The sequence below is a fragment of the Somniosus microcephalus genome, chromosome 8 (genome assembly GCF_052327205.1).
Source record: "Somniosus microcephalus isolate GS21.2 chromosome 8, FLI_Smic_1.0, whole genome shotgun sequence".
Classification (NCBI taxonomy): Eukaryota; Metazoa; Chordata; class Chondrichthyes; order Squaliformes; family Somniosidae; genus Somniosus; species Somniosus microcephalus.
This window is the reverse complement of record NC_140994.1, coordinates 57,020,075-57,041,297: the sequence shown is the minus strand read 5'-3', so window position 1 is coordinate 57,041,297 and position 21,223 is coordinate 57,020,075. Positions and strand designations below refer to the sequence as shown.

General features: G+C 51.3%; 1 protein-coding gene and 1 pseudogene across 1 annotated transcript in view; both read right to left on the bottom strand.

Annotated features, from left to right (window-relative positions):
* The window catches only part of adgra1b (adhesion G protein-coupled receptor A1b), a 1,141,355-nt gene that overhangs the window by 418,620 nt on the left and 701,512 nt on the right, over positions 1 to 21,223 (bottom strand). The window lies entirely within an intron of this gene.
* LOC147113534 (uncharacterized) lies at positions 678 to 2,090 on the bottom strand (annotated as a pseudogene).

Below are 21,223 nucleotides of genomic sequence, written 5' to 3'. Positions count from 1 at the left end.
TGTGTGTTGGAGCTGCACTCATCCAGGCAAGTGGAAAGTATTCCATCACACTCCTGACTTGTGCCTTGTAGATGGTGGAAAGGCTTTGGGGAGTAATGAGGTGAGACACTCGCCGCAGAATACCCAGCCTCTGACCTGCTCCTGTTACCACAGTATTTATGTGGCTGGCCCAGTTAAGTTTCTGGTTAATGGTGACCCCCCAGGATGTTGATAGTGGGGGATTTGGTGAGGTAATGCCATTGAATGTCAAGGGGAGGTGGTTAGACTCTTGCTTGTTGGAGATAGTCATTGCCTGGCACTTCTGTGGCGTGAATGTTACCTGCCACTTATCAGCCCAAGCCTGAAAGTCGTCCAGGTCTTGTTGCATGCGGGCATGGACTGCTTCATTATCTGAGGAGTTATGAATGGCGCTGAACACTGTGCAGTCATCAGCAAACATCCCCATTTCTGACCTTATGTTGGAGGGAAGGTCATTGATGAAGCAGCTGAAGATGGTTGGGCCTAGGACACTGCCCTGAGGAACTCCTGCAGCGATGTCCTGGGGCTGTGATGATTGACCTTCAACCATCACAACTATCTTCCTTTGTGCTAGGTATGACTCCAGCCAGTGGAGAGTTTACCCCCTGATTCCCATTGACTTCAGTTTTACTAGGGCTCCTTGATGCCACACTCGGTCAAATGCTGCCTTGATGTCAAGGGCAGTCACTCTCACCTCATCTCTGGAATTCAGCTCCTTCGTCCATGTTTGGACCAAGGCTGCAATGAGGTCGGGAGCTGAGTGGTCTTGGCAGAACCCAAACTGAGCATCAGTGAGCAGGTTATTGGTAAGTGCCGCTTGATAGCACTGTCGATGACACCTTCCATCACTTTGCTGATGATTGAGAGTAGACTGATGGGGCGGTAATTGGCCGGATTGGATTTGTCCTGCTTTTTGGGGTCAGGACATACCTGGGCAGTTTTCCACATTGTCAGATAGATGCCAGTGTTGTAGCTGTACTGGAGCAGCTTGGCTAGAGACGTGGCTAGTTCCGGAGCACAAGTCTTCAGCACAATAGTCGGGATGTTGTCGGGGCCCATAGCCTTTGCTGTATCCAGTGCACTCAGCCGTTTCTTGATATCACGTGGAGTGAATTGAATTGGCTGAAGACTGGCTTCTGTGATGGCAGGGACCTCAGGAGTAGGCCGATATGGATCATCCACTCGGCACTTCTGGCTGAAGATGGTTGCAAACACTTCAGCCTTATATTTTGCACTCACGTGCTGGGCTCCACCATCATTGAGGATGGGGATATTCATGGAACCTCCTCCTCCTGTTAGTTGTTTAATGGTCCACCACTATTCACGACTGGATGTGGCAGGACTGCAGAGCTCTGATCTGATCCGTTGATTGTGGGATCTCTTAGCCCTGTCTATAGCATGCTGCTTCCACTTTTTTGCATGCATGTAGTCCTGTATTGCAGCTTCGCCAGGTTGGCACGTCATTTTTTGAAACGCCTGGTGCGGCTCCTGGCATGCTTTTCTACACTCCTTATTGAACCAGGGTTGGTCCCCTGGCTTGATGGTTATGGTAAAGTGAGGGATATGCCAGGCCATGAGATTACAGCCTATGGTGGAGTACAATTCTTCTGCTGCTGCTGCTGGTGGCCCACAGCGCCTCATGGATGCCCAGTTGTGAGCTGCTAGATCTGTTCTGAATCTATCCCATTTAGCACGGTGGTAGTGCCACACATCACGATGGAGGGTGTCCTCAGTGTGAAGGCGGGACTTCCTCTCCACAATGACTGTGCAGTGATCACTGCTACCATGGACAGGTGCATCTGTGACAGGTAGATTGGTGATGATGCCAAAAAGTAAATATTAGTATTTAGAAATTCAAAATATTTGAATTTATTTTAATTCCCCATAATACTACAAAATCCTCATTTCAAAATGTTAATTAACTGTGGCTATGGATAAACGGACAAGCAGGTCCCCAAGCAATTAAATGCATTTCTTTCACAAGGCATGTGATTCAATCAATTTAAAATGTTATCTGAAATTGTATTGCTTCTGTGCACCACAGAATCAAATCTAACTAAATTACCAGGCATCCTAGAGCACCGTTTGAAAGTCAATTGCCATCAAGATGTCCTCCCTTTCACAAAAAGAGAACCACTATTTACCTGTCACCAGTAATCAGGATAACAGTTTCAGATAACTGCCTATTTATGAGAATGACCTTTTGGAATATTTGCAAACATAAATATAAGGAAACTGAAGTACAGAATACAAAAATGGACATGAAGTTGATTTGCTACTTTAGTCATATTAACACACTGCCTATGATAGACATGGAAAATAAAAGATGCTTAAATACCGAAAACAGTATGTCTGTACTTTAGCACCATACTTCCGACATCAATTTAAAGTATATTCAATAGGGGTGATTCTGTAATCCTTCGCTCCCCGTATGGAGATGTGCTCTCAGGAGTGTGGCCCGGAGAACCAGGGCTTTGATGTTGTAAGCTCTATTATCATCCCGTGCTCCCTGTGAAATGTAGTTTCTCTCTGGGAGTGCAGGATCACACAGGATAATGATTGATCTTTTTACTCTTGTCGTTACATACATATTTGTGAAAATATCAATTCACTCACTCCCCACAACAATCCTGATGCTACTTGCTACAGCCCAAGTCCATTCTGCACAGCTGCAAATGAGAAAGATGCCAAATGATGATTTTACTATTGATTTAGTAAAACTGTACAAAAGTCCACTGAATTTAGTGATGAAGTACTGATGAAGTGGTGGATCAGTACATCTATAACATTTAATGATATCGAGTCTAAATTTTTCAGTTAATAAATCAATAACATTTTGTACCCTTGGGAGTCACTCAACTGCAAGCAGGTTACATTTAGCATCCAGCTGGACTTAGAGTTGATAATCCTCGACTGAGCAGAAATTATTGCTCTGAATTCACAACTCTGCAAGGGGAGTGAATTCCTATCTCCTTACAAGTGAGGGGAGACAAAAGCAATAAACAGTATCCACATGGAAAACTTGCTTTTAATTCTAGTTTTCAAACATAAAAAATTGTTTTTTTGTTTCTCCTGTTTGGAGTTAGAGCCTTTTATATGATCATTATTTTATTCCAACAGGGAATTTAAGAAATAAGAATGAGGAAAACAAAGATCAGCCTGCATCCGAGACTTGTCACCCACAATCTTCAAAACTGCTCGGGTAGTAGCAGTCTCGCCTCTGGGTCAGAAGGTTGTGTGTTTGAATCACATTATAGGAATGCCAGCTCATATTCCAAGGGTGCATTTACACTGTAGCTACCTGTCTGAGACTAGGAGATTGGATTCCAGCCAGCCAGAACCATGATTACAATACTGGGCTTCTGCCTGTATCGTTTTGTATGTAGGTTCAATGACGACACATTCATGAAAGAGCTTGTCTTTTTATCTAAAGTATGTTCAACTCAGTTAACAGCATTACAGGAGACACCATGTTAGAGATCCATCTAAAACAAAACTAAAACTAAACTCTGCCTCTCTCACATGCCCTCTGCTGGTAAGGCATAAATAATCAAACAGGCAAATATGCTGGTAAGGCATCATAATCAAACAGGCAAATACCATCACTATTTGCTGATATCATTACATCTCCCTTTCTTAAAACAAAAGTATTTTACTTTTATCTAACAACATGTTTTTTGTGTATTACTCTGCATTTTAACTGTAACACTTAATGAACTTACATTATCATTATCATTATCAAGGTTAGTTAACCTTGTTTTGTGTGTTCACATGAAATATGTAAATACACTAGAACTTGAAGAGAGAATAAGATAACATTACTTCCTTCTATAACAATAGTCCTTAAACTTGCTCAATGAGTCTCTCAGGAGGCTTCACACGTCTTGAGGATTTTCTGATTGATTGTCCTTGAATCTGAGTTGTTGCCTCAGATGATGGTTTCTCAGCTGTGTGATCAGGTTGTTCAACAGTATCAGTCTTTTGACCTGCTGTGGCTGGTCCCATGAGAAGATCTCGATGATTTCTTCGCAGAACAGCACCCTCATCTGTCTGAATGGTGTATGATCTTGGTTCAACTTCACTCAGGACAGTTCCCTTCTGAGTCCATATGTTTGTTTTGTCTTTGAACCTTACTTGGTCACCAGTGTGGAGTTCAGGTAGGTTTTGTGTTCCTCTGTCATAGTAGTACTTTTGCTTTTCTTTCTGTTGTTCTTTGAACTTCCTCACTTTCTCCCCCTCTTTTGTTTTCAGGAGGTTCTCCGGGATGGGTAGGTTTGACCTTAGCAGACGTCCCATAAGGAGTTGGGCTGGTGACATACCACACTCGAGCGGCGTTGTGCGGTATACAAGCATGCTCTGGTAGAAGTCAGTTCCACTGTCTTTTGCCTTGTACATCAGTCTTTTCACTGTCTGGACCGATTTTTCCACTAGTCCATTGGACTGTGGAAAGTGAGGACTTGACGTTGTGTGGACAAAGTCCCACTCTTTGGCAAAGTGTCGGAAACTTGCATTGTAAAACTGGGGTCCGTTGTCTGTGAAGACCTCGCTTGCCACGCCATGTCTGGAGAATATGGCTTTCATACATGTTATCACAGCATCTGCAGTGGTGGTGTACAGTCTACAAACCTCTGGATACAGGGAGTAATATGTGACTACAAGATAGTCCTTCCCTTGACATACGAATAGGTCAGCGCCTACCTTCTGGTAAGGTCTGTCTGGCGCTGGGTGTGGCTTTAGTGGTTCTACCGGATTGCTTGCTCGATATTTCAGGCATATTGTGCAGTTTGACACCTCATTTGTCACATCTTGGTTGATTCGTGGCCAGTACATCACCTCTCGTGCTCTTTTCTTACACTTTTCGATTCCCAGATGTCCTCCATGGATCCTTTTTAGCATCTCTTTTCTCAGACTCTTTGGGATAACTATTTTACTTCCTTTGTAGATGATGTCTTCGACCACTGATAGTTCCGCCCTGCAGTTCCAGTACTCTGTCATGTCAGGTGAGCAGTCTTGCTTCATGTTGGGCCATCCATCCAAGATGCTTTTCCTCAGTCATCTCATTGTTTCATCTTTGTTTGTCTCAGTCTTTATGAGCTCCATTTTTGCATCTGCAATGGGCAGTGCACTTGTGATCATATCCACGTAGGCGTTCACTTTTTCATCCATTTTGGTGTTTGCGGGCTCACTTGGGTCAACAGATCTGGACAACGTGTCTGCTGTATACATCAGCTTACCCGGTGTGTACGCAACATTCAGTGTATAGCGTTGCAGCCTGATCATCATTCTTTGTATTCTAAGCGGACAGCTATTTAGTGGCTTTTGGAACAATGCAATCAAGGGCTTATGGTCAGTCTCTACACTGATTGCTTGTCCTGCCACAAACTGGTGAAATCTTTCACAGGCGTATGTGATGCTGAGCAGCTCCTTTTCTATTTGAGCATATCGCATCTCTGCGTCTGTCATTGAGCGCGATGCATATGCAATAGGTTGCCAGTAGTCATATTTTTGCAGAAGAACGGCACCGAGCCCACTCTGTGATGCATCTGATGATATCTTGATAGGTCATAAAACCTCAGAACTGGTTCCTCTGTGAGCAGTTTCTTTAGATCGCTCCATGACTTCACATGCTCATGATTCCATTCCCATTCTATGTTCTTTTCAGTTAGTCTTCTCAGTGGCGCCATCTTTTCTGAGAGGTTGGATATGAATTTACCCATGTAGTTGATCATTCCATTAAACCTCTGCACGTCCTTTTTGCATTGTGGCTTTGGCATATTCTCAATGGCGGACACCTTTCTGGGATCTGGTCTGGTTGCCCTCACTGCTAAGGATATCTCCCACGAATGTCAGTTCTGTCACCCCGAGCTGGCATTTCTCTCTATTCAGCTTCAGGTTTGTTTTCCTTGTTGCTTCCAGCACTTTTTTCAGTCTCTCGTCATGCTCAGTTCTCGTGGTTCCCCATACTATGATGTCATCCATTGATGTATCAACTCCCTCCAGATGCTCATAGATCATATGGATAGTTTTGTGATACACTTCATGAGCTGAGGCAATGCCAAATGGTAACCTTAGGAATCTGTATCTGCCAAATGGACTGTTGAACGTGCACAGTCTTGAACTTGCCTCGTCCAGTTTCATCTGCCAAAATCCTGATGATGCATCTAACTTGCTGAAATACTTTGCATTTGCAAACTGTGACATGATTTCCTCACGTGTAGGAAGCTTGAAGTGCTCTCTCTTTATTGCTCTGTTTAGATCTCTTGGATCCAGGCAAATTCTGAGCTTTCCACTCTTTTTGTCCACAATGACAAGGGAACTCACCTATCATCTATCTTCTGAATCACGTTCAGGCTTTCCATCCTGTCCAACTCTGCCTTCAGTTGCTTTTGAAGAGCAAACTGAACTTTTCTGCATGGATGTATGACCATTGGCATACTTTTATCTACTCTGATCATGTGTTCTCCTGGAAGGCAGCCTCGACCCTGAAATAGGTCGTTGTACTCTTTCATGAGTTCATCATAGACTGTCTCTCCTTCGCTTTCCACAATGAGGACTCTCTTTACCAGGTTCAGTCTCTCACAGGCTATTAAACCTAGTATGGCTTGCACATCCATTGGCACCACGATTAATGCTAGCGTGTGCTCTCTGTCCTTGTGTGTCACTTTGACAATGCATCTTCCTTTCACTGGTATATTAGTACCTGAGTATCCTGTCACTTTCACTTTGATTCCATGTATCTTTGGTCTGGGTCTAATTTTCTTAAAATCAGTCTCTGATATCACATTAACTTGTGCTCCAGTATCCAATTTAAATGGAATGTGTATGTCATTCACTTTTAGTGTCAACATCCAGTCACTTTTTTCTTTTTTGTTTTCAGACACAACATCTACATAGAACTCCTCTATCTCGCTTTCATCTACTGCATGGACCTTGCTTTGTTGCGCTTGGTTCTTACAGCAATGGGCATAATGGTTGTTTTTGTTGCAACTATTGCATGTTTTACCATATGCTGGACACTTTTTTGGTAGATGCTGTGTACCGCATCGACTACATGACTTTCGATTGCCCCTTTCATTTTTGTTCGCTGGCCACGCCTCTTTTTTCACATTGGCGCTCTTTTTGTTAAACGGTTTGTATCCGTTCTTTCTCACTGCATCCACGTTGCAGCTACTGTCACTGAACAGCTCCTTTGCCTGCGACTTCACAGTCTCTGTAGCCCTACACAGTGCTATGGCTTTTCCCAGGTCTAGATTTTGCTCTCTTAGCAGTCTTTCCCTCAGACCATTATCTGGAATACCACACACCAGTCTGTCTTTTATCAGCGAGTCTGTCAGTCCCCCAAATTCACACGTTTTGCTTCTGTTTCTCAGTTCAGTCACATACTGATCAATAGTCTCTCCCGTTTTCTGTACACATGTGAAAAATCTGTGCCTCTCAAACGTCACGTTATGTTTAGGTATGCAGTAGGCCTCAAACTGTTCCATTATTTTATCCAACTTCATTTTGTCTCCATCAGCAGCGAATGTGAAGTTATTATACACCTCCAGCGCTTCATCACCCATGACATGTAAGAACACTGACGCTTTCATTTTATCACTTTTCTCGTCAGCTCTGATTGCCGCTAAATACAACTCCAAACGTTGTTTGAATCTCCTCCAATTTTCAGCCACATTACCTGTCAACTGAAGCTTCGCCGGTGGGTGTAATCCTACCATTTTTCACTTCGTTAGCTATTCTCCAAAGGTAAGTAACGATGTTCTCTTTTGGCTTGCTAATATGTGGAGAGCTGATTTAACTTCAGATTTTTCCTCTTCATCTCTTTCAATCACTTCTGACTTCTGACACCATGTATCGTTTTGTATGTGGGTTCAATGACGACACATTCATGAAAGAGCTTGTCTTTTTATCTAAAGTATGTTCAACTCAGTTAACAGCATTACAGGAGACACCATGTTAGAGATCCATCTAAAACGAAACTAAAACTAAACTATGCCTCTCTCACATGCCCTCTGCTGGTAAGGCATAAATAATCAAACAGGCAAATATGCTGGTAAGGCATCATAATCAAACAGGCAAATACCATCACTATTTGCTGATATCATTACACTGCCCAGCTGGAACTCTAACCATCCTGCCCAGGGAACAGCTCTGCACATTTTTGGGTACATCCCTGCACAGAGCTCTCTCCCAGTGGTTGGAAATTTAGGGCCCGAAATTCTGGGAGCCCTGCCCCACTGGTGCTACTGCAGCAGAGTCGTGCTCTCACCCACCCTCAGTGAAGGATGCAAATTCCAACCTGAACTATCATGGGTGGTGAGCATTCAAAGCACTATGCCTTGTGTGCTTGGACATGTGAATCTGTGAAAGGACTGTAAGGTTGTCGTTGTATGTGGCCTCAGTTGAGCTGCAACAGGTTGAGCGGAAACTAATTTGTAAAATGCATACTTTGTCCATATTTTGTCCAGGCAAATGGCCTTACCAGCAGAATTAACAAAGCTGCAAAATTTCCCCCCTATTCCTGTAGATGTTAAGAGATTGCACACACATATTTAGCTACCTCTTTGTGTGCAAGAGATCCCACTACATGTGAGGCAGGTTTCCAGCAGCAAGCCAGCAAGGAGCTTGCAATAACTATTTGAATAGGCCAATCAAGATTGTATAAAGCCAGCCTTTACGCAAACCAGCAAGTGCAATGCTCACTGCATTCTGGTCCCGCTGCCTCAGGGTCAGGGCTAGAACATTTGTTAGCGAGAGAGAGAGAAACTAGGAAATGGAGAGTCCAGTGAGTGGAAATGGAAAGAATGAGAGAGATAGGATAACGTGGGAGGAGAGGGAATTTGTATAGAAGAGAGACTGGGGAAAGTAAAAGATAGATTGAGGGCTGAGTGAGGAAGAAGTATTGGAACAGTCACAGTTAGACCTGGACATGCTATGAGAACATTTATTGCTATTGAAAAAGGAACACTTAAAAAGGACCAACAAATGGCTCAAATTTCACACCAACACCACGGGTTTGAGGAGTTTAATGCTGTGCGACTGGCAAATGAACCATTTTTTTCTCTATTTATAGCCAATTTTAGTTGAATCTGTAAGAAAGTAGGTCCAAGCTTATACACACAAGTATTAGAATGCAATGCAGCACAGCTGACATGTTGGCACAGCTGTGTATCTACTTTACTTTCAGTCCAGCAATCCTGCCCTGAAACCTTTAGTTATTCTAGAAATGAAGAATACATCTGGGAGGACTTAAAGGACTATCATTAATCTACTGCAAACATGCCACCCCTCTCAGTTTATGAGTGTACGCTTTTCCCTGCTCCTCAGTTCAAGCTCACACTCATTCTTATCTCATCTGGTTCGTACTGGCACTTTCCCTCCCAATCACTTAATGCTGACACTCTCTTACTCTCCTATTCTAAAACTCTGCTCCCAGATTCCGCTTTCTTCTGCACAAAAAGCACAGCTCCCAGCTTCTGCCTCTTTCACACTCCCCTTCACTGCTCCCTTCCCTTCATTGCCAATCATTCCTATCACTTCCCTTCACCCCTTCACTTTCCCCCTTTCTTCTTCCCCGACTCTTCTCTGTTATCCATTGCCCCCACTTTCCTTTCTGTGCAGCATGCTGTTGCTAATGGAAGTAAATCTGGTTGCCATATAATATTGCAATGACTGTTCTCACAAGGATTCCTACTTAGAGTATGCAAAAACCCGGGATCATTTCATTAGCAAAAGGACTGGATGAGCAGCACTTGGGAGACAGTGCTTGGGCCACCTTCAGGACACAGTGCCTGGTCCACCCTGAGAGGACAGTGCCTGATCCACCCCGAGAGGACAGTGCCTCATCCACCCTGAGAGGACAGTGCCTGGTCCGCCCTGATTGGACAGTGCCTGGTCCACCCTGAGAGGACAGTGCCTGATCCACCCTGAGAGGACAGTGCCTGGTCCACCCTGAGGACACAGTGCCTGGTCCATCCTGAGGAGACAGTGCCTGGTCCACCCTGAGAGGACAGTGCCTGGTCCACCCTGAGGAGACAGTGCCTGGTCCATCCTGAGGAGACAGTGCCTGGTCCACCCTGAGGAGACAGTGCTTGGGCCACCCTGAGGACACAGTGCCTGGTCCACCCCGATTGGACAGATCCTGGTCCACCCTGAGGAGACAGTGCCTGGTCCACCCTGAGGAGACAGTGCTTGGGCCACCCTGAGGACACAGTGCCTGGTCCACCCTGATGAGACAGTTCCTGGTCCACCCTGAGAGGACAGTGCCTGGTCCACCCTGAGGAGACAGTGCCTGGTCCACCCTGAGGAGACAGTGCCTGGTCCACCCTGAGGAGACAGTGCCTGGTCCACCCTGAGGAGACAGTGCTTGGGCCACCCTGAGGACACAGTGCCTGGTCCACCTTGAGGAGACAGTTCCTGGTCCACCCTGAGAGGACAGTGCCTGGTCCACCCTGAGGAGACAGTGCCTGGTCCACCCTGAGGAGACAGTGCCTGGTCCACCCTGAGGGGACAGTGCCTGATCCACCCTGAGGACACAGTGCCTGGTCCACCCTGAGGAGACAGTGCCTGGTCAACCCAGAGGAGACAGTTCCTGGTCCACCCTGAGGAGACAGTGCCTGGTCCACCCTGAGGAGACAGTGCCTGGTCCACCCTGAGGAGACAGTGCCTGGTCCACCCTGAGGACACAGTGCCTGGTCCACCCTGATTGGACAGTTCCTGGTCCACCCTGAGGAGACAGTGCCTGGTCCACCCTGAGGAGACAGTTCCTGGTCCACCCTGAGAGGACAGTTCCTGGTCCACCCTGAGGAGACAGTGCCTGGTCCATCCTGAGGAGACAGTGCCTGGTCCACCCTGAGGAGACAGTGCCTGGTCCGCCCTGAGGAGACATTTACTGGTCCACCCTGAGAGGACAGTGCCTGGTCCACCCTGAGGAGACAGTGCCTGGTCCACCCTGAGGAGACAGTGCCTGGTCCACCCTGAGGGGACAGTGCCTGATCCACCCTGAGGACACAGTGCCTGGTCCACCCTGAGGAGACAGTGCCTGGTCAACCCAGAGGAGACAGTGCCTGGTCCACCCTAAGGAGACAGTTCCGGGTCAACCCTGAGGAGACAGTGCCTGGTCCAGCCGGAGGAGACAGTGCCTGGTCCACCCTGAGGAGACAGTGCCTGGTCCAACCAGAGGAGACAGTGCCTGGTCCACCCTGAGGACACAGTGCCTGGTCCACCCTGATTGGACAGTTCCTGGTCCACCCTGAGGAGACAGTGCCTGGCCAACCCTGAGGAGACAGTTCCTGGTCCACCCTGAGAGGACAATGCCTGGTCCATCCTGAGGAGACAGTGCCTGGTCCACCCTGAGGAGACAGTGCCTGGTCCATCCTGAGGAGACAGTGCCTGGTCCACCCTGAGGAGACAGTGCCTGGTCCACCCTGAGGAGACAGTGCTTGGGCCACCCTGAGGACACAGTGCCTGGTCCACCCTGAGGAGACAGTTCCTGGTCCACCCTGAGGAGACAGTTCCTGGTCCACCCTGAGAGGACAGTGCCTGGTCCACCCTGAGGAGACAGTGCCTGGTCCACCCTGAGGAGACAGTGCCTGGTCAACCCAGAGGAGACAGTTCCTGGTCCACACTAAGGAGACAGTTACGGTCCACCCTGAGGAGACAGTGCCTGGTCCACCCTGTGGAGACAGTGCCTGGTCCACCCTGAGGAGACAGTGCCTGGTCCACCCTGAGGAGACAGTGCCTGGTCCACCCTGAGGAGACAGTGCCTGGTCCACCCTGAGAGGACAGTTCCTGGTCTACCCTGAGAGGACAGTGCCTGGTCCACCCTGAGGAGAGAGTGCCTGGTCCACCCTGAGGAGACAGTTCCTGGTCCACCCTGAGGAGACAGTGCCTGGTCCAACCTGAGGAGACAGTTCCTGGTCCACCCTGATTGGACAGTTCCTGGTCCACCCTGAGGAGACAGTGCCTGGTCCACCCTGAGTAAACAATGCCTGTTCCACCCTGATTGGACAGCTCCTCGTCCACCCTGATTGGACAGTGCCTGGTCCACCCTGTTTGGACAGTGCCTGGTCCATCCTGAGGAGACAGTTCCTGGTCCACCCTGATTGGACAGTGCCTGGTCCACCCTGAGGATACAGTTCCTGGTCCACCCTGAGGAGACAGTTAATGGTCCACCCTGAGGAGACAGTTCATGGTCCATTCTGAGGAGACAGTTCCTGTTCCATCCTGAGGAGACAGTTCCTGTTCCACACTGAGGGGACAGTTCCTGGTCCACCCTGAGGAGACAGTTCCTGGTCCACACTGAGGGGACAGTTCCTGGTCCACCCTGAGGAGACAGTTCCTGGTCCACCCTGAGGAGACTGTGCCTGATCCACCCTGAGGAGACAGTTCCTGGTCCACACTGAGGGGACAGTTCCTGGTCCATCCTGAGGAGGCAGTTCCTGGTCCAACCTGAGGAGACAGTTCCTGGTCCACCCTGAGGAGACAGTGCCTGGTCCACCCTGATTGGACAGTGCCTGGTCCACCCTGATTGGACAGTTCCTGGTTCACCCTGAGGAGACAGTTCCTGGTCCACCCTGAGGAGACAGTTACTGGTCCACCCTTATGAGACAGTTCCTGGTCCACCCTGAGAGGACAGTTCCTGGTCTACCCTCAGGAGATGGTGCCTGGTCCACCCTGAGGAGACAGTGCCTGGTCCACTGTGAGGAAACAGTGCCTGGTCTAATCTGAGGAGACAGTGCCTGGTCCAGCCTGAGGAGACAGTTCCTGGTCCACCCTGAGGTGACAGTTCCTGGTCCACCCTGAGGGGACAGTTCCTGGTCCACCCTGAGGGGACAGTTCCTGGTCAACCCTGAGGGGACAGTTCCTGGTCCACCCTGAGGAGACAGTGCCTGGTCCACCCTGAGGGGACAGTGCCTGGTCCACCCTGAGGAGACAGTGCCTGGTCCACCCTGAGGGGACAGTTCCTGTTCTAATCTGAGGAGACAGTTGCTGGTTCACCCTGAGAGGACAGTGCCTGGTCCACCCTGAGGGGACAAGTCCTGGTCTAATCTGAGGAGACAGTGCCTGGTCCACACTGAGAGGACAGTGCCTGGTCCTCCCTGAGGAGACAGTGCCTAGTCCACCCTGAGGAGACAGTTCTGGTCCACCCTGAGGGGAAAGTGCCTGGTCCACCCTGAGGAGGCAGTGCCTGGTCCACCCTGAGGAGACAGTTCCTGGTCCATACTGAGGAGACAGTTCCTGGTCCAGCCTGAGGAGACAGTGCCTGGTCTACTCTGAGAGGACAGTGCCTGGTCTAATCTGAGGAGACAGTGCCTAGTCCACCCTGAGGAGACAGTTCCTGGTCCACCCTGAGGGGACAGTTCCTGGTCCTCCCGGAGGAAACAGTGCCTGGTCCACCCTGAGGAGACAGTGCCTTGTCCACCCTGAGGAGACAGTGCCTGGTCCACCCTGAGGAGACAGTTCCTGGTCCACCCTGCGGGGACAGTTCCTGGTCCACCCTGAGGGGACAGTTCCTGGTCCACCCTGAGGGGACAGTTCCTGGTCCACCCTGAGGGGACAGTGCCTGGTCCACCCTGAGGGGACAGTTCCTGGTCCACCCTGAGGCGACAGTGCCTGGTCCATCCTGAGAAGACAGTTCCTGGTCCATCCTGAGGAGACAGTGCCTGGTGCACCCTGAGGGGACAGTTCCTGGTCCATCCTGAGTGGACAGTGCCTGGTCCACCCTTAGGAGACAGTTTCTGGTCCACCATGAGGAGACAGTGCATGGTCCACCCTGAGGAGACATTGCCTGGTCCACCCTGTGGAGACAGTTCCTGGTCCACCTTGAGGAGACTGTGCCTGGTCTAATCTGAGGGGACAGTGCCTGGTCCAGCCTGAGGAGACAGTTCCTGGTCCGTCCTGAGGAGCCAGTGCCTGGTCCACCCTGAGGAGACAGTGCCTGGTCCACCTTGAGGAGACAGTGCCTGGTCCACTTTGAGGAGTCGGTGCCTGGGCTAATCTGAGGGGACAGTGCCTGGTCCACCCTGAAGGGAGAGTTCCTGGTTCATCCTGAGGAGACAGTGGCCGGTCCACACTGAGGAGACAGTTCCTGGTCCATCCTGAGGAGACAGTTCCTGGTCCTTCCTGAGGAGACAGTTCCTGGTCCATCCTGAGGAGACAGTGCCTGGTCCACCCTGAGGAGACAGTGCCTGGTCCACCTTGAGGAGACAGTGCCTGGTCCACCCTGCTTGGACAGTGCCTGGTCCACCCTGATTGGACAGTTCCTGGTCCAACCTGAGGAGACAGTGCCTGGTCCACCCTGATTGGACAGTGCCTGGTCCACCCTGATTGGACAATTCCTGGTCCACCCTGAGGAGACAGTGCCTGGTCCACCCTGTGGAGACAGTGCCTGGTCAACCTGAGGAGACAGTGCCTGGTCCACCCTGAGGAGACAGTTCCAGGTCTACCCTGAGAGGACAGTGCCTGGTCCATCCTGAGAGGACAGTGCCTGGTCCACCCTGAGGAGACAGTGCCTGGTCCACCCTGAGGAGACAGTGCCTGGTCCACCCTGAGAAGACAGTGCCTGGTCCAACCTGAGGAGACAGTGCCTGGTCCACCTTGAGGAGACAGTGCCTGGCCCACCTTGAGGAGACAGTGCCTGGTCTAATCTGAGGAGACAGTGCCTGGTCCACCCTGAGGAGACAGTTCCTGGTCCACCCTGAGGAGACAGTGCCTGGTCCACCTTGAGGAGACAGTGCCTGGCCCACCTTGAGGAGACAGTGCCTGGTCTAATCTGAGGGGACAGTGCCTGGTCCACCCTGAGGAGACAGTTCCTGGTCCATCCTGAGGAACAGTGCCTGGTCCACACTGAGGAGACAGTTCCTGGTCCATCCTGAGGAGACAGTGCCTGGTCAACCCTGAGGAGACAGTGCCTGGTCCACCTTGAGGGGACAGTGCCTGATCCACCCTGATTGGACAGTGCCTGGTCCACCCTGATTGGACAGTTCCTGGTCCACCCTGAGGAGACAGTGCCTGGTCCACCCTGATTGGACAGTGCCTGGTCCACCCAGTTTGGACAGTTCCTGGTCCACCCTGAGGAGACAGTTCCTGGTCCACCCTGAGGAGATAGTTCCTGGTCTACTCTGAGAGGACAGTGCATGGTCCACCCTGAGGAGACAGTGCCTGGTCCACCCTGAGGAGACAGTGCCTGGTCCACCCTGAGGAGACAGTGCCTGGTCCACCCTGAGGAGATAGTTCCTGGTCTACTCTGAGAGGACAGTGCATGGTCCACCCTGAGGAGACAGTGCCTGGTCCACCCTGAGGAGACAGTGCCTGGTCCACCCTGAGAAGACAGTGCCTGGTCCACCCTGAGGAGACAGTGCCTGGTCCACCCTGAGGAGACAGTTCCTGGTCCACCCTGAGGAGACAGTTCCTGGTCCACCCTGAGGAGACTGTTCCTGGTCCACCCTGAGGGGACAGTTCCTGGTCCACCCTGAGGGGACATTTCCTGGTCCACCCTGAGCAAACAGTGCCTGGTGCACCCTGAGGAGACAGTGCCTGGTCCACCCTGAGGAGACAGTGCCTGGTCCACCCTGAGGGGACAGTTCCTGGTCCACCCTGAGGGGACAGTTCCTGCTCCACCTTGAGGGGACAGTTCCTGGTCCACCCTGAGGAGACAGTGCCTGGTCCACCCTGAGGGGACACTTCCTGGTCCACCCTGAGGGGACAGTTCCTGGTCCACCCTGAGGAGACAGTGCCTGGTCCACCCTGAGGAGACAGTTCCTGGTCCATCCTGATTGGACAGTTTCTGGTCCATCCTGAGGAGACAGTGCCTGGTTCACCTTGAGGAGACAGTGCCTGGTCTAATCTGAGGAGACAGTTCCTGCTCCATTCTGTGGAGACAGTGCCTGGTGCACCCTGAGGGGACAGTGCCTGGTCCATCCTGAGAGGACAGTGCCTGGTCCACCCTGAGGGGACAGTGCCTGGTCCACCCTGAGGAGACAGTGTCTGGTCCACCCTGAGGAGACAGTGCCTGGTCCACCCTGAGGAGACAGTGCCTGGTCCACCCTGAGGAGACAGTTCCTGGTCCACCTTGAGGAGACTGTGCCTGGTCTAATCTGAGGGGACAGTGCCTGGTCCACCCTGAGGAGACAGTTCCTGGTCCATCCTGAGGAGACAGTGCCTGGTCCACCCTGAGGAGACAGTTCCTGGCCCACCCTAAGGAGACAGTTCCTGGTCCAACCTGAGAAGACAGTTCCTGGTCCACCCTGAGGAGACAATTCCTGGTCCACCCTGATGGGACAGTTCCTGGTCCACCCTGAGGGGACAGTTCCTGGTCCATCCTGAGGGGACAGTGCCTTCTCCACCCTGAGGAGACAGTGCCTGGTCCATCCTGAGAGGACAGTGCCTGGTCCACCCTGAGGAGACAGTTCCTGGTCCACCTTGAGGAGACTGTGCCTGGTCTAATCTGAGGGGACAGTGCCTGGTCCACCCTGAGGAGACAGTTCCTGGTCCATCCTGAGGAGACAGTGCCTGGTCGACACTGATTAGACAGTTCCTGGTCCATCCTGAGGAGACAGTGCCTGGTCCACCTTGAGGAGACAGTGCCTGGTCCACCTTGAGGAGGCAGTGCCTGGTCTAATCTGAGGGGATAGTGCCTGGTCCACCCTGAGGAGACAGTGCCTGGTCCACCTTGAGGAGACAGTGCCTGGTCCACCCTGATTGGACAGTGCCTGGTCCACCCTGATTGGACAGTTCCTGGTCCACCCTGAGGAGACAGTGCCTGGTCCACCCTGATTGGACAGTTCCTGGTCCACCCTGAGGAGACAGTGCCTGGTCCACCCTGATTGGACAGTGCCTGGTCCACCCTGATTGGCCAGTTCCTGGTCCACCCTGAGGAGACAGTTCCTGGGCCACCCTGAGGAGACAGTTCCTGGTCTACTCTGAGAGGACAGTGCCTGGTCCACCCTGAGGAGACAGTGCCTGGTCCACCCTGAGGAGACAGTGCCTGGTCCACCCTGAGGAGACAGTGCCTGGTCCACCCTGAGGAGACAGTGCCTGGTCCACCCTGAGAGGACAGTGCCTGGTCCACCCTGAGAGGACAGTGCATGGTCTACCCTGAGGAGACAGTGCCTGGTCCACCGTGAGGAGACAGTGCCTGGTCCACCCTGAGAAGACAGTGCCTGGTCCACCCTGAGGAGACAGTGCCTGGTCCACACTGAGGAGACAGTGCCTGGTCTAATCTGAGGAGACAGTGCCTGGTCCACCTTGAGGAGACAGTGCCTGGTCCACCTTGAGGAGACAGTGCCTGGTCTAATCTGAGGGGACAGTGCCTGGTCCACCCTGAGGAGACAGTTCCTGGTCCACCCTGAGGAGACAGTTCCTGGTCCATCCTGAGGAGACAGTGCCTGGTCCACCCTGATTGGCCAGTTCCTGGTCCACCCTGAGGAGACAGTTCCTGGGCCACCCTGAGGAGACAGTTCCTGGTCTACTCTGAGAGGACAGTGCCTGGTCCACCCTGAGGAGACAGTGCCTGGTCCACCCTGAGGAGACAGTGCCTGGTCCACCCTGAGGAGACAGTGCCTGGTCCACCCTGAGGAGACAGTGCCTGGTCCACCCTGAGAGGACAGTGCCTGGTCCACCCTGAGAGGACAGTGCATGGTCTACCCTGAGGAGACAGTGCCTGGTCCACCGTGAGGAGACAGTGCCTGGTCCACCCTGAGAAGACAGTGCCTGGTCCACCCTGAGGAGACAGTGCCTGGTCCACACTGAGGAGACAGTGCCTGGTCTAATCTGAGGAGACAGTGCCTGGTCCACCTTGAGGAGACAGTGCCTGGTCCACCTTGAGGAGACAGTGCCTGGTCTAATCTGAGGGGACAGTGCCTGGTCCACCCTGAGGAGACAGTTCCTGGTCCACCCTGAGGAGACAGTTCCTGGTCCATCCTGAGGAGACAGTGCCTGGTCCACACTGAGGAGACAGTTCCTGGTCCATCCTGAGGAGACAGTGCCTGGTCCACCCTGAGGAGACACTGCCTGGTCCACCTTGAGGAGACAGTGCCTGGTCCACCCTGATTGGACAGTGCCTGGTCCACCCTGATTGGACAGTTCCTGGTCCACCCTGAGGAGACAGTGCCTGGTCCACCCTGATGGGACAGTGCCTGGTCCACCCTGATTGGACAGTTCCTGGTCCACCCTGAGGAGACAGTTCCTGGTCCACCCTGAGGAGACAGTTCCTGGTCCACCCTGAGGAGACAGTTGCTGGTCTACTCTGAGAGGACAGTGCCTGGTCCACCCTGAGAAGACAGTGCCTGGTCCACCCTGAGGAGACAGTGCCTGGTCCACCCTGAGGAGACAGTGCCTGGTCTAATCTGAGGAGACAGTGCCTGGTCCACCCTGAGGAGACAGTTCCTGGTCCAACCTGAGGGGACAGTTCCTCGTCCACCCTGAGGAGACATTTCCTGGTCCACCCTGAGGATACAGTTCCTGGTCCACCCTGAGGAGACTGTTCCTGGTCCACCCTGAGGAGACAGTTCTTGGTCCACCCTGAGGAGACAGTTCCTGGTCCACCCTGAGGGGACAGTTCCTGGTCCACCCTGAGGGGACAGTTCCTGGTCCATCCTGATTGGACAGTTCCTGGTCCATCATGAGGATACATTTCCTGGTCCATTCTGAGGAGACAGTGCCTGGTCCACCCTGAGAGGACAGTGCCTGGTCCACCCTGAGGAGACAGTGCCTGGTCCACCCTGAGAGGACAGTGCCTTGTCCACCCTGAGAGGACAGTGCCTGGTCCACCCTGAGGAGAGAGTGCCTGGTCCACCCTGAGGAGACAGTTCCTGGTCCACCCTGAGCGGACAGTGCCTGGTCCAACCTGAGGGGACGGTTCCTGGCCTACTCTGAGAGCACAGTGCCTGGTCCTTCCTGAGGAGACAGTGCCTGGTCTAATCTGAGGGGACAGTGCTTTCTTCACCCTGAGGGGCCCGAGATGAGGGTTGGTTTAGGTAGGCAAGCTGTGACGTCTGGGAATGTACTGTGCAGCTATACTTGGAGTTGATGTGCCTTGGAGCAATAGGTGCATTAACAAAATTTACTTCTTTATAAAAAAGAATAATTTTAAAAATAAATCACTCCACTGGTTAACAAGTCACCATCAATAACAATCCCAGTCCTGCTACTTCCATGCTGACTGATTCACTCTGTGTTCAGTCTCAACAACCACATTCTTCTGGTTTCAGTTTGCTCCACGTGAACTATGGCACTGAAACACCAAGCTCTATATAGGGGCCAGCCGTCACAGCACTCTATTACAACATGCCAATCAGATTATCAAGGAAGCAATGCTTCCCAACATTACACTAATGCCTCTTTTTAAGTGGAGAGAGAATAAAGTAAGTGCAATCATTAACTGAGGGAGTGCATAGGGGAAAATAGTGCCAGCATTACTTAACAAGGTGAGGTTGCCAGTATTAACTATGAAGAAGGTGGGGATTGGGGGGAGGGGGGCGGTGGAGGATGTGTGCCAGCATGTTCAGAAAGGGTGGGAGCGTACCTGATTGAATTGGGGGTGGGGTGCGGAATAAGAGACCCAGCATGAACTAATTTGAAGGAGGAAATAAGTTGAAGACAGAGAAGAGTAGATGATTGAATTAAGGGAGTGAAGGAGAAGAGTGCCAGCATGAACTTTGGGGTGGAGGTGGTGGGGGCGGAGTATTGAAAGAACAAAGTCAGCTTGATATTAGAGGAGGTCAAAAGAGTGTGAACTGGGAGGGTTGCAGGATGAAGGAATGTTTTTCTGAATAGGTGGGGCATTGGAAGGGTTCAGAGTGTCTGTCAATAGGGGGGGTTGGAAGGGTTCACAGTGTCTGTGAATCGGGGGTTTGGAAGGGTTCACAGTGTCTGTCAATAGGGGCGTTGGAAGGGTTCACAGTGTCTGTGAATAGGGGGGTTGGAAGGGTTCACAGTGTCTGTCAATAGGGGGGATTGGAAGGGTTCACAGTGTCTGTGAATCGGGGGTTTGGAAGGGTTCACAGTGTCTGTGAATAGGGGGGTTGGAAGTGTTGAGTCTGTGTTTACAAGTGCAGTTATAATGAATAACAGGACACAGACAACAGAAGTAAGTGAACAGGTCTTTAGTGATTGAGGGTCAGGGCGGGAACTGAGGTACACTTTGCTCCGCAGGGTTTATATACCGGTGTGGTCACCACCGGTACTACAATGTACAGGAGCCGTTAAAAAGTAATCCATCACCTTAAGGTATCCTCTTAAGGTAGTACAGGTTACATACACTACAATTCCTGTAGGGTATTGGTATTGTAAGGGTTAAGTCATGGAAGGGCAGCTCGGACCCGTGTCATGCTCCTCCTGTGCCATGTGGGAAATCAGGGACACTGTCCCTGACAACTATGTGTGCAGGAAGTGTGTCCAGCTGCAGCTCCTAGCGGACCGCATGGTGGCGCTGGAGCTGCGAATGGACTCACTCTGGAGCATACGCGATGCTGAGGATCTTGTGGATAGCACATTCAGTGAGTTGGTCACACCGCAGGTAAAGGCTAGCTCAGACAGTAAATGGGTGACCAAAAGGCAGGGTAAAGGCAGGAAGGTAGTGCAGGAGTCACCTGCGGTCATCTCCCTCCACAACAGGTTTACCGTTTTGGGTACTGTTGGGGGAGATGACTTATCAGGGGAAGGCACCAGCAGCCAGGTTCAGGGCACCATGACTGGCTCTGCTGCACAGAAGGGCGGGAAAAAGAGGGATAGGGCTATAGTGATAGGGGATTCAATTGTAAGGGGGATAGATAGGAGTTTCTGTGGCCGAGACCGAGACTCCAAGATGGTATGTTGCCTCCCTGGTGCAAGGGTCAAGGATGTCTCGGAGCGGGTGCAGAGCATTCTGAAGGGGGAGGGGGATCAGCCAGTTGTCGTGGTACATGTAGGTACCAACGATGTAGGTAAAAAGAGGGAGGAGGTCCTACAAGCTGAATTTAGGGAGTTAGGAGCTAAATTGAAAAGTAGGACCTCAAAGGTAGTAATCTCTGGATTGCTACCAGTGCCACGAGCTAATAAGTTTAGAGAGAGTAAGATAGATAAGCTAAATACGTGGCTTGAGCAGTGGTGCAAGGGAGAGGGATTTAAATTCTTGAGGCATTGGAACCAGTTCTTGGGGAGGAGTGACCTGTACCAAGGGGACGGTCTACACCTGAACTGTGAGGGAGCCGATGTCCTCGGGGTAATA